We start from the raw sequence: 14056 nt of genomic DNA on the forward strand, positions 1-14056 counted from the left end.
TATCACATTAGAAAAAAGAGACCCTGACAGCATTTCAGCACCTGGCCATCACTTAAGTGTCAAACAGAATCATTTAGCAATAAGGACAGTATCTCCTAAGTGTCAAACAGAATCATTTAGTGATAAGGACAGGATCTCAGAAATAGCAAATGACTTACTCCAAATCACACAGCTACTCATTTAACCAGAACTCAAGTATTCTAAGTCCTAGATTACAGTGCTTTCCTGAACACTATGTTGCATCCCTGGCTTACCATTGATAAGTTTTAATATTGTGTTGAAAATCTAATTGTTGAATATATATAATTTGTCTGCCTAATTGTTTCACAACAACAACAGCAGCAACAACAATTCTGAATTTTTATAATTTAATTAATCCAATATTAAAACTCTAGGAAAACAAATTGTCTTCAGATTTCCACTCTATCTCTAATATGTCTGCCAGGCCACCCACTTACCTCAGAGGCTGGGCTTGAAAAACTTTGAGTAGGAACTTTTTTGTAGAGTTTTCATGAATTCAACAAATGCTTATTAAACTTCTCATGTGTCAGGCCTTGTGCCAGGCACAGGGAGTTCAAGAGTTCTTGCCCTCCAGTTGCTCAGCTCAACAGATGAGAAAACAGGCAAATACAATAGAGTGGGATGAGTACTCTAATGGAGGTATACTGACTGGGTGATATGAGAACCAAGAGACACCTGACCAGTTTCAGGGGGCCAAGGAGACTCAGGCAAGGCTTTGCCTAAATACATAAAATATACATATATAAACGCATATATATTTGGTTCACATCAGAGGTCATGACTAAAGTGACATCAAGATTTCCACTGGCTTGCATGTTCGGATGGGCAGGAAAAGATCTCTGACAGACTCCACACCCTATCTGGTGGGGCTCTAAGTGTAAGCCCCTCTCCCTCTCCTTCCATCATTTGAAACATCACTGCACCTTGAGCAAATAGAAGAGGGAAAATGAGTCGTTCAAGAAGAAGAATCTGCCTTGAAATTGCATCCCTTCCCGTGATTTTCCAAATGAAGAAGTCGAAATGCACAGCTAAAACGGTCAGAGGCTGTGGTAAGCAGAATAATGGCCCTCCAAGGATAGCCACATCCTAAACTCCAGAACCTGTGAATATGTAACCTCACATGGCACAAGGGACTTTGCAGATATGATTAAGGTTAAGGATCTTGAGATAGGGAAAGTATCCTGGGTTATCCAGGTGGGCCCAGTCCCCTTACAAGTAAAAGAGGAAATCAGAGAGTCAGAGGCAGATGTGATTATGGAAGAGGAGTTAGAAAGATATAGCCTTTCTGTCTTCAAAGAAGGAGAAAGAGGGTATAAGCCAAGAATTGTGGGTAGCCACTAGAAGCTGGAAAAGGCAAGGATTCTCCCCTAACCCTACCACCACTTTGATTGAAGCCCAGTGAGACCTGATTTGGACCTTTGACCTACAAAATTGTAAGGGAATAAGTCTGGGTTGTTTAAGCTACTAAATTTGTGGCCATTTGTTATAGCAGTGATAGAAAACTGATATAGAGCCCATGGCTCCTTACTAGAGTGAGCTGAAAGTATGGTTAAAAAATGGTTTCCAGAAAAGTTACTGATATTCAAACAAGCAAGTGTCAAAGATAACCATCCAAACTCTGGTGTGTGTGTGTGTGTGTGTGTGTGTGTGTGTGTGTGTGTGTGTGTTTAAAGCTGGATACAGTGGGCTATTTTTTTTATTAAAGAAATACATTTTCACTGGGGAGTAGTGAGAGTTCCTTGAGGAAGATGTATAATTTTCCACAGATGAGGATAGTTGACCTCGAAAGTCTAATGAGAAATTCACTGTGAATACCATGTACATCTTCACCCAATGGGAAAACAAAGGTGCTGATCATTGGTGGACTGTTGGCCATAAGAAGCCATAGGGAGGAATGACCTGGATGCAGTCCTGAACACCAGAACATAGTAAGCATTTATTCTCTTTCCAGTACTCTGTGCTGCTGAAAACATACCTAAGGAAACAAATGGATTACTGGAGCAATAAAAGCCAGAGATCTGTGGTGTGAGACTCATTACTTGCTTTTACTGTCCAAATAATCAGAAAGAGTAATCTGTAAGTATTCTTTCATAGTGATGTTGGAAAGGAATTCTTCTTCCCCCTTCTCAGCCATAAAAGGTACCCATGAGGATACACGCAATTGCATCATGAATTTTTCCTTTGTCCTCAGCAGGATCCTGCTTTTGTGTTTGCTTCAAGTGGGATTTATGAGAAATAGACTCTTATTCTCTCTAAAAGTTCACCTACAGGTACAGATCAAACAATAATGGCTGTGTGATAAAGCACCTCTGCCCTCATGATGTAATGAAACTGCCTCAAATGAAAATGCTTCAAAGTTCTTTTCCATCTTTGCTTTCCCTGAAGTACAAATCATTCACTGTTTTATTTTATTTTCCTGCAGCCTTGCTCTTTGTGCCCCCTTTTTAATTCATGCTCCTGGTAAGGAGGTGTTGATTTTGAGGAGCTTTATACAATACCACAAATTCCTAGAATTGGAAAAACCTTTAAGAGTTCATCGAATCCTCCTCTTTGTTCATCTAATCTAGGGCTTTACCCAAGCCAGCCAAGAAAGGCAATGTTCTCCATACTCCTTAAGATCCCGCAGTTTGGAAACCATTATGGGCTTAATTTTGTTCCCCTAAATTCATATGCTGAAGTCCCAGCCCCAGTATCTAGAATGTGACTGTATTTGAAGATGAGATCTTTAAAAAAGGCAATTAAGATAAAATGAGGTCATTGGGGTGGGCCCTAATCCAATCTAACTAGTATCCTTATAAGAAAGTGAGATTAGAATAGATACACGGAGATGGAAGAACCAGGTGAAGATACAGTAAGAAGACAGCCATCTACAAGCCAAGGAGAGAGGCACCAGAAAGGACCACCCCACTAATACTTTTAGGCTCCAGAATTATGAAAAAATAAATTTCTGTTCTTTAAACCATACAGTCTGCACAGTCTATGGTACTTTGTTATACAGCTCTAGCAAATTAATACAGAGAGCAAACCCATTAGCCCATTTACTGTTAGAAGAATTCTCCTCATGTCTAATAAAGATCTCATTTGCTCTAAAGAGTGGCCTTTTATTCTGTCTTTCATGTAAAGGGTAGCAAGTTCTTTTGAAAGTATCCTGAATATATTAAGGGAATCCAGAATGTTAGATGTAGAAGCGGTATGGAAATTACTATTTCAACCACTTCTTTTTACAGATGAGGAAACTGAAACCAAAAATGTTGAGTGAGTCTTCCAAGGTCACACTGCAAGTTGCCAGTCAAGCCCAGGAGATGGGCACAGGGCCTGGACCCCTGGCCCTCTGCTTTCCATCTCATGCCAGAAGAACTGGAACAATTTTTAGAGAAACAACATTGAAAGGCACAATATGAATCAAGAGAATTAGGAGCAGAGGGTGGTATCACAGGTTACCTGTATATGGTAGCTGTTGGTGCTTCTTTTCCATGATAATAACAATCTTGCAGGATTTTAAATTTATAAAACAAACAGTTCTGGACTCACACTTCATAATCAACTCAGGGGACCCACTGTACATTTGACAATCTATCATTATCTGATATTATAATTTCCCTCTTTTGGGAGCTGGGGGGCATTACCATGACCTCGAGCTGCCACAGTGAATCTCACAAGAGGACACACCATGTTGTGAAAACCCAAGCACGCTTTCTTGTCTCTTATGGTTTCATCCATTCCTCTTCTGCTCTTCATCTAATTTTTTTTTGCCCAGGACCTTTCACCATACATCCATCATTTTCTAGAAACTCTCTGAAGGACAGAGAACTCTACATAAATCACAAAGTAAGGAAAGATAGAATTACATTATCTTACTCTTCTTTGTTTATTCTCACCAATCCTTCAATCCCTCACATGGCAGAGCGGCAGGTTTCACACATAAAACTCAAAGCACTAAACTTTTTTCCTTTGGGTCCAGTTCTCTCCACTGGAGCACAGTGAATCTGTCAATTCTCCTGAGCTGACTCATTGCTGAGTCACCGATGCCACTGGCGGCCAACGCAGGGGGCCACATCAGCTGATGGTGTGGATGCCTGGGGTTACTTCCCTACAGAAGCTAGGAAGCAACAAGGGAAGGCAAAGCCTGCCAGTCTGGGGTGAGATTAAGCGCATTTAATAGAGCACAGAAATAGGGGTCAAAGCTGAGCTGAATTATTTGTCTGGCTATCAATTAAGCAGAGTTGCCTTATGTGAACCTTCTGACTCATTAGGTTGGGGTTCTCAAAATGAAGTCTGTAGACCACCTGGGTCATAATCACCTCCGGTCATGTTAAAAACTCAGATTGCTGAACCCCACTCCAGACTTACAATTTTAGCAGCTTGCCCAAGTCAGGAGTGATCGCCTTTAGGACACCAGCTTGTTGTGTTTGTCTTTAAAAAAGCAATACCATATGATTTCACTCATATGTGGAATTTAAGAAACAAAACAGATGCACATAGGAGAAGGAAACGAAAAATAAAATAAGATAAAAACAAGACAGGGAGACAAACCATAAGAGACTCTTAAATACAGAGAACAAACTGAGGGTTGCTGGAGGAGAGGTGGGGGTAGTGCTAAATGGGTGACAAGCATTAAGGAGAGCATTTGTTGGGATGAGCACTGTTATATGTAAGTGATGTATCACTAAATTCTACTCCTGAAACCATTATTACACTATATGTTAAATAACTTGAATTTAAACAAAACCTTGGAAAGGAAAAAAAAAAAAAAGCAACGGGATGGACATTGTAGAATATCCAAGCTATTTTAGTTTAGGGAACCACCTCTGCTTTTGACAAGTATTAAAAACATTTATGAAATCGAAATCTCAGGGCTGTGGCCTTGGGGTTTGCATGTTCATTAAGCTCCCCAGTGATTCTTTGGGTCACAAAAATTGGAAAACTCTTTCCTGTAGTTTTCTCTCATAATCCTTTTGGTTGATAATTGGGGGAGAATAAAAGAAAGGAAGAAAGAAGGGGGGGAGAGAGCAAAAAACGTCTTTCATCACTTTGGTCTGCCTCGTTCAATTTGGTATGTACTTGCCCTATCGGGCAGGTGCACTATCACTCCATTTTGCTCTATCCAGCATCTAACTTTCTCTCTTATGTGGGGCGAACCATTCCCTATGTGTTGTATTAGTGGGACATAGTGCCTGAATCCCACGGGCAGCTCAGGCATAAGAGAGCTCTTCTGGCCCCACCTCTGGTTGCCAGACTTGAGCACATGACCACACTTTACCATTTGATGTTTCTACCACTGGGATAAGGGAGCAGGGAGAGTGATGGGTTTGTAGCTGTGGCCACAAGATTCTGGAGGAGCAATGATATCTTGGCCAGATGACATTGTCCAAATATCATTCACTTTATAATGGTACTACTTGATAACTAGGCAATAATATGACAAAGATTCCTGAACAAGTCATTGCAAAATTCTATCTAACCCTGGTTATACTGCTGGTGAACTGCCTGACTTTAGGCAAGTTTCTTCTTCCTTCCAGGCCTTACCTGTATCATTTATAAAAAGGAAAATCATTATCCTTAAGCAGCTTAGTAGAATTGTAGTAAAATTAAATTTTAAATATATATGTGCTTTGTAAACTACAAAATACGATAGAAATATTAGTAGAAAATGAATTTTTTAAATGTATACTTATTCTCACAGAAGCAAAAATTTCCACTCAGCAAGAAGTATTTTTAGAAAGAGATCCTTAGTTTTCTTATGTGACTCTTAAATTTAACATCCAACTTGCTGATTTTTAACATCATGAATTTTTATATTTTGCTAAGTCCCTGTTGTTTCATCTGCTATCAGGCAGTCAAATTCCCCACAGGAATAAAAGCATTAAATAAAATGCTATACACACTACAGTAAAAACTTCCATCCATTTCCCAACAGCTGTTGCTTTTTAGAGAAACCAAATATTTTTGGAAAGGGCCACAAACATTCTGGATTCAAACCATTTATTAGCTTTGGAAACATAACATGCAGTCATCTTGCCAGTCTTAATCTTGCAGTTCCATTAAACACACCACAACTGCATCATAAAACAGAAAAGGGAAGAATTTATAAACAAATAAAGCAGTTAATTGGGGCAATAAAATAGCAGTTCCCTCCCAAGTGTGGAATCGCTGTGTTTCAACCTACAGAACCCTGAAATCTGCTTGTCAGAAGTCTAGTCCCTAGCAGAGCCAAACACAGATCAAAGATTTCAGGATCGCTCCTGGGCCCACAACACTTACCTCTGCCGCCTCGCCCTCAGTACCTCCTTCCCCTCACCTGGCATTGCTGCAAGTCTTTCCAAGAAGAAGACCCGCTCCAAGCACAGTACTCTCTTGATTGTTATTCCATAGCCAGGGTTCCAGTTGAAGAAGGAATTGCCGGGAGATCCACAGCTATGGCTACGTCTTCAACACAACACTCAGGTGGGGAGATGGAGACATCTTCTCAGATGTGCTTCTGTTTCCTGGGCAGTGCGGTAACCTAATAGCACTATCTCTCCTGTGCACTGCCAAGATGAGAGCAAGCTTTGGAGCCACAGGAACTACGCTGCAATCCTACCATTGCCTCTTGCCTACTCTACGGCTATGAGCAAAAGCAAGATTTTTAATATGAGTTTCATTCATCTATTCATTCGACACATATTTATTGAACAACCTACTACATACCTGATCTTCAAGATCTTTTAGCAGTTAAGTGGTGATGCTAAACCCCTACTTCAGAGACTTGTTGTGAGAATCTAATGAGAAAAAAATATATATGCATATACAGGTTGCAGTAGTATGTGCTCACAAATATTCACTCCATTGGTTCAAGTAGCAGATTAGAATTATATTGTACGTGCAATTAAAATCATATCTTGCACAGTATTTCTTTCATTCAAGAAAGAGACAGAAAAGACTTAGGGTATCCAACCCCCTCCATAAATGGACTCTGGCTTCACTCACGTGAACTGCAGAATAGTCAGAGGGACTGCAGCTCCCGCTCCGCTCCGAGGGGCCCTCTGTAGCAGTGGGATGGAGCAGAGCCAAGTGGTCCATGTGGGGAGTGCACTCATGACCTTTGCCTTGTTAACACCCAGGACCTGCACTCTCTCCCACCCCTGGAAATGTTTACAGTCTGTTTATGTAATCAGATGTGTGCACGCGCATGCACGCGCGCATGCACACGCACATACACACTATCTAACAGGAAATTATGTTTCTTCGTAGAGGTCTGGCTTTTGGTATGTTTTGTTTAAACTCTCTAGAGATAAACTGCCATTTACCTTTGTTTAATATCCCCCATAATGCATAGACGAGAGCTGTACCCAAAAGATGTTCTACTAATGACTTATAATACTTATGAACAGTTACTTTCCTGGTTTAAAAAAGAATGAGATTAGTATATGGTACTCTTATAAACCATTTCCCAGGTCGTAAATCCACTGAAGAGAAGGGAAATACCTGACGGTCAAAATCTGTGTGAAGCCTACATAAATGCTTGCTACTGCTTGAAATCTTTCTTAGACACAGCAACTGCACATGGGCCTGCTTTAGAAAATGTCAACTAGAACACTATTGATTAGAGTTAGAACTCCTAAAAGGGAGGCAGGGAGGTGGGAAGGGACAAAGGAAAAGGACTTAATCTCTTCACCAGGTTAGTATCTTAGATACTTATAATTCATGATTTCCAGGCTGTGCAGTCAACATGTTGAGTTAACTGGTTTCCAAATGTACTGGGATTGCTCAAACCTAAATGAACCTTTTATTTGTGAACTCATATGTGGCTAAAGAGATTGAACCCATGTGTCTCATTCATTTGCACATTAGCTGTAAAAATATCTTTAAGTTATACTCTGGAAAAGATCTGTAAACCTTAAGCCAGCACACCATCTCCTTCACCTCAAGACCTACTGAGAAACTGTGTGGGTGACAGTGCCTTCTTGTTTCTAAGCCTTGCCAGCTCCTGTCTCCTCTTACGTGTAAACAAAACTCAAGCGAACCGGGAGTCATTTGGAAGGCAGTTGGAGTGCTGTCCTTTCATCAGCTCACCTGGTGCTCTAATAAAATATCCAAGAAGCCCACATCTGGTAGGTAATAAAATCCAGAGTGGAATGAAGATGCCTGGCTGCTAAAGTGCTCTAGCCACCAGACAAAGCCATCGCGACATTTTCTTCAACTGTTGCCGATGCCAGGATTTTAATGGGGCAAAGCTGAGAGCCCTCTTTCTATGTATTTTTCCTGCACTGGGTTCACTGGCTCTGCTGCTCCCATGCTGCCAAAGGTTTTCTCCACAGCACCATCAAAACCGGCTCACAACCCAAACAAGGAAAATGCGTCTTAACATGACAGAATCAAACACAATAACACTTATCTCATACTCCCATCTCCCCAGGGTGGTGGCACTGAAGGGCGGATCTCCTTTCTTCTCCACCTCTTCTGAGTCTCCCAAATAAGAATAAATGTTAGATCTCTTTGCAGGAAAAGACAGCTATGCCAACCGCAGAGGACATGTTCTGACTGTCAACAGTGATGGATGAGATTCTGTACATTTAATAAATATAAATGTCATAATCCAACCATCAAATTTAATAAACAAAAATACCACAAACCATCTTTCCTCTCTGCTCCATGTGCTCCTTTAAAGCTGATAACATTAGAACACATTTTGCCCAAGCTATAACCTCACCATCTGCCTGGCTCAACTTCTGAGGACTTGGTACGGGTTAGAAAGAAAAGCAAATGACTTCACACTGAGAAAAAAACGAGGGACGGGGGCCTGGATGGTTTTTTCACTCCTCCCTTTCCTTCTGACCTATTTGTTAACTATAGAACCAGATGTAACTATCGGAGTATAAGTTCAACCCTCAAGAATTATTAGGGAGGCAGATCGTGGAGAACATTTTTTTGCATGAGTTACACGAACAAAACTCTAAAGGCTTCCCCAGCAAGCTGAGTTGTACATTTCAGGGCTTTGATTTGGAAATGCGGAGATGCAGTCAGATGCAGACTGACTCATTAAGGACGCACTTTCTTTTGATGGCAAATTAATAATAATCATAACCACAACAATAAACACATATAAAAAATTGTTTCATTCCTTGGCCAGATTCAAAGCTATAACTGGAAGGGGCTCTTTATGTTGAGTTTAGGAAACCTCAGTGACTCAAAGAAATGGAAAGGGGGAACTAAGTCCAAAGAACCTTAGAAAATGTCTAATATGAAGAGAGAGAGAAAGATAGGCTAGATCTATTTTTTTTCTATTGCCCTTTTTTGAGAGCCTGCTATGTCCCAAGTACTTTATATACATTTTGACAATTTGATCTCATTGAGTACTTTCAAGAACACACTCCAAAAGATATTACTAACCCTATGTTGTGGCTGACCTGTACGGAGGCTCTATAACACGTTCAAGTTTAGAGCACTAGAATATGAGAGAACTAGACTGACCGATTCCAGAACTGCTACTCCTTCCTCTCTGGGAACCTCAGTTTTCCTTTGGGGAGCTGCTCCTTCCACATTCTGGTGTAGTTTGACCCCACCTCCCAGTTCCAGGATTCACATTTTTACCACATCTGGCTCCAAGCCCAAATTCATAACTACTATGCCATGGTGCTTGGGAAATAGATTCAGATGCTCCAACAACACTGGTGGTTGGGGTCATTGTCAGTCGTAGAAAGGACACTTCTTTATACCTAAAAACCTCCAAGGTATTAAAGCTAAATCCAAAGAGACCGTGGGTTTTAGGATGTGTCCATTAGCAGTTGCTACTCTCATGCCATCAGAGATTTCCAGGAAGCATCCTGTGCAAATAATCTGCACAAGAGAAATCATTTGTCTGTTTCAGAGGGTGGTGTAATTTTCCTCTCTTTAGGAACCACCCCACACCCTGCAGTTCTTCCAGAGTACACTTCAAATCTCACACCATATATACCGCGTGTTTCTTAATGATGCCAGGGAAGCTAAGTGGCCATCTTGTCCCCCTTCTGGTTCCACGTGTTCAAAACTAGGCTTGGGTTGTCCAGGGGCTGGGTCATGTCTCAGTGACTAGCAAAGCAACATGTGCCCCAAGACAGAATTAACCTAGCAGGGAGGGGGAAGAGGAGAGGGGCGTTCTATCCGCATTTATCCATCTAGGCAGCCTCACCACTGGAAACTCTGAGCTCCTGGGCTCTTTAATATAGAAAACCCAGAAACCTGAAGCTCTGGGCAAGATAAGAGGCAAGAGGATGGAGCCTGAGCAGAGGACTTATTTTACTTGAGTTGAAGTCTCTCTACATTCCCTTGGTACATGGTAGGGGAAAATGCAATGGAAAAATCTCAAAGAGATTTTGCTACCAAATTACTACTAGGACATCACACTGCAATTGAAAAAAATGTTATTTGGAATTGGGTAGGATTTTGGAATTTAAAGGGTTTCTTTGTCTTCTTAGTTTTGGTTATAAGGCAAGTCATTTTGCTAGTGTCACAAAAATGCAATAACTTCAGTGTAACAATTACTGTTTTTCCTCTTGACAGAACTCTCAGGCAACGGGAAGCTGCAGTGCTTGGAACAAATATTCTGGCTTACCAGAGATGACGATAGGGGTGGACAAAACTCTGCAAGAAACAGTCCCTGCCCTGAAAGCTAGGAATCTAATTTACACAAAGGCCATGGTCCGTGCTATACTTTGGAGACTTCTACAATTTTCATAGCATGATTTCATACTTTGAAAACTAATGTTTACTATTACAGATTTCTACTTTCCAGAATCTTCTATGATTAAAAAAAAAAAAGTTGGGGGAGGAAGTGCAGGAACCAAATTTTCCACCCCTAGTGCCCTCCTCCCCAAAATACATATAAATGGTGGTAGCTGAGAGGTTGGAAAGTGGGGAGGGAAAAAGATAGAATGCCTCCCTTCTGCCCACATCTGTCCTTTCTTACTAGCCAATGCCTTTAAAAAGAAGTAAGAGATGCAAGGGATCCTGTGGTCTGCTCAAGGAAGGCTACCTCCCCTCAGGGCCATATTCATATTAGCATCTAAGTCAACAGCAGAGGAATCTGGCATCTGTTCTTAATTATCCTTTTTTAATTCAGAATACTAAACAGTGAGTTCAATACTCTGTCTTCTTAGTTGAACCTTAAAATACCCATGTTATTTAAACTGTCCTCCGTGAGCTCTGGAATCCAGAAAGGTTAAGTGTGCTCCCCAAAGATACATAGCAAGGGCTTAGAAATTAATCCCGGACATCTGATTTGTTTCCAACTATACATGAGTTAACAATGGCTGACTAATAGCAAACTTATTTTTAAAATGCTTGCTAGCTATTTTTCCATCACTAGAAATTACCTGGTAGTTTGCCTCATAAATATTGTATCATTATGATTCCTAATATCTCTGTCAGAGTTCTTAACTTTTATGATAATAGGCAACTTGGAAACACTTTGCCAGACATTAGGCCATAATGTACAAAATAAGTGACTTACAAATGGGCTGTAGCTATCTAAAGCATGTCTGGTAAACAAATAACTGATATTGGACAACAGTGAAAATCAAAGCTTAAGTGCTGTCTTTGTGAAATGAAATAAGGACTGCTTTCTGGTTCTTTGTCTCACTGTGGACTGCTATCCTTTTCATTATCCTTTTCATATCCTGCTTTCCTTTTCATTAAAAACAACTCCTGGAAAAATAAACCCAGGAAAAAAACTATGGGAGGCAAAAATACAAATACAGCCATTCTCTAACAACACCTATTACACTATCTGCTGAGTAGCTCTGTTAGTGTAAACAGAATGCACAATTCCCTAAATTTTAATATTTTTAATTTCCAAAAGCAAAGTACTCCCATAAAGAATTAAGGCCATTCGTTGAGGGTGAAGACCCAGAAATAAATTACTCTCTGGGATACTACCACCCAAGTTCCAACTAAGAACAATTTTATACAGATGAAACCAGATTAAAATAAATTTTAAGCACAACTTTGAAAAGAAGTAAAATTTTAGAGATTCAAATGTTGGAAAAATTGCAAGTAGAAGGATTAAAGAAGTTTTGCTTGGATGATGGTGAGGGATTAGGCTTTTTTATTTATTTATTTATTTATTTATTTATTTATTTATTTTTAATCCTTTGCCCCCACTCTACCAAAGTTTGAAGAGAGCTTAGAGAAATAGGAAATGATTTCTGAAAATTGAAGGAGCCTAAATAAAAATTTTAAATGAGAAAATATCAACTCCAAGAGTGATATCAGCAGAGAGGAATGTAGACCATATGGTAATATAGAGTTGCTCCCAAGCTTCCTCAGAGCCAAAATAAAGAGGGAAACAGAGTCATTTATAAGATTCAGCATGTCAACAAGACAGAAACAAACCAAATGTACAGGAGAATCACATTTCCTGAAACCGACCTGGGAGCATTTTTCTTGTGGCATCTCATGAAGAGGATGCAGGCTGATGCCCAACAGCATCCCTGCAGCATAGGCAGCCAGGGTTCCTTCAGGCAGGTTCATCCTTCACTGTTTGCTATGGCATCAGGCAAGGCCCGACCGAGCAAGCATGATTCTAAGACAGGTCAGGTACTGTTTCAGAATTATATAGCACGGTGAGCTTCAACCCTGGCTATGTATCAGAATCTCACCTGGGGAGCTTTGAAATATCCTAATACCCAGACCACATCCTAGACCAATTTAATCAGAATCTCTGGGGATGGGTCCCAGGAGTTAGTAGTTTTTAACAACAGTTTCCTGGGCCACCTGGGTGGTTCAGTCGGTTAAGCGTCCGATTTCGGCTCAGGTCATGATCTAGCAGTTTGTGAGTCAAGCCCCACGTCGGGGCTCTGTGCTGACTGCTCAGAGCCTGGAGCCTGCTTCAAATTCTGTGTCTCCCTCTCTCTGACCCTCCCCACTTGTGCTCTCCCTCTCTCTCTCTCTCTCTCTCTCAAGAGTAAATACTTTAAAAAATGTTCATAATTTGGGGCGCCTGGGTGGCTCAGTGGGTTGAGCGTCCGACTTCGGCTCAGGTCATGATCTCACGGTCCATGAGTTCGAGCCCCATGTTGGGCTCTGTGCTGACAGCGCAGAGCCTGGAGCCTGCTTCAGATTCTATCTCCCTCTCTCTCTGCCCCTCCCCCACTCATGGTCTGTCTCTCTCTCTCTCTCTCTCTCTCTCTCTGTCAAAAATAAACAAACATTAAAAAAAAAATGTTCGTAATTAAAAACAGTTTTCCCAAGTGATTCCAGCATATAGCCAGGGTCATGGGGCCTTTATGATGGATGTTCTCCCTTCTTTCTCCCACTGGCACTTCCCCATTCCACTCTCCCACTGTGACGCCCAGGACAATATACAAGACTCACTGCAGCTTAGAGCTCTCATTTCTCTCCCACCTTTGTAAACAGTGGTTTTGACTGTAGCTATCTTCCTTGAAGGACCCCCTCCCAACTATCTGTGCCTTGACTATGACCTAACATCTGCTGTCAATCTTCACTGACATCATTTAATTCAAAAATGACACCAACTGTAATCTTTGGGTAGGCATGTGTCTTTGTAGTCACAGTCACACACAGATACAAATTGTGATTTTTCTTTCTTTTTTAAAATAATGTGGGACAAGTCATGCATTTTGACAGGTACTGCAGAATGACTTACTCAGTACCCACTCCATCCCTTACGTCCTCCCTCGATTTCCTCTGCCCTCTACCAGAAGGGCTGGGAAATTAACATATCTAACTCAGCTTCCCATATAACTTGGGTTCATGGATCTGGTCACAGATAGAGGCAAGGTCCCCAGGAAAGACTCCTATTCCTAAATAAAAAGACAAAGCTTCATGAAGAGAAAGGTTTTGCTTGACTCCCTTCTTCCTGTCTGGAAGCAGCTAACTTTAAATTATATGGATGAAAGGAGCTCACTAAGCATGGGAAGTGAAGACATGGGAGCAATAGCACCAGCCCTGGACTGCCTATCCTGAGACTTCTTATTACATAAGAAAAGTGAACCCGCATTTGGTATTAAGCTACTGTAGTCAAGTTTCCGCTGCATACAATCACATGAAACCCCAGGCA

The sequence above is a fragment of the Panthera uncia genome, assembly GCF_023721935.1.
Source record: "Panthera uncia isolate 11264 chromosome C1 unlocalized genomic scaffold, Puncia_PCG_1.0 HiC_scaffold_3, whole genome shotgun sequence".
NCBI lineage: Eukaryota > Metazoa > Chordata > Mammalia > Carnivora > Felidae > Panthera > Panthera uncia.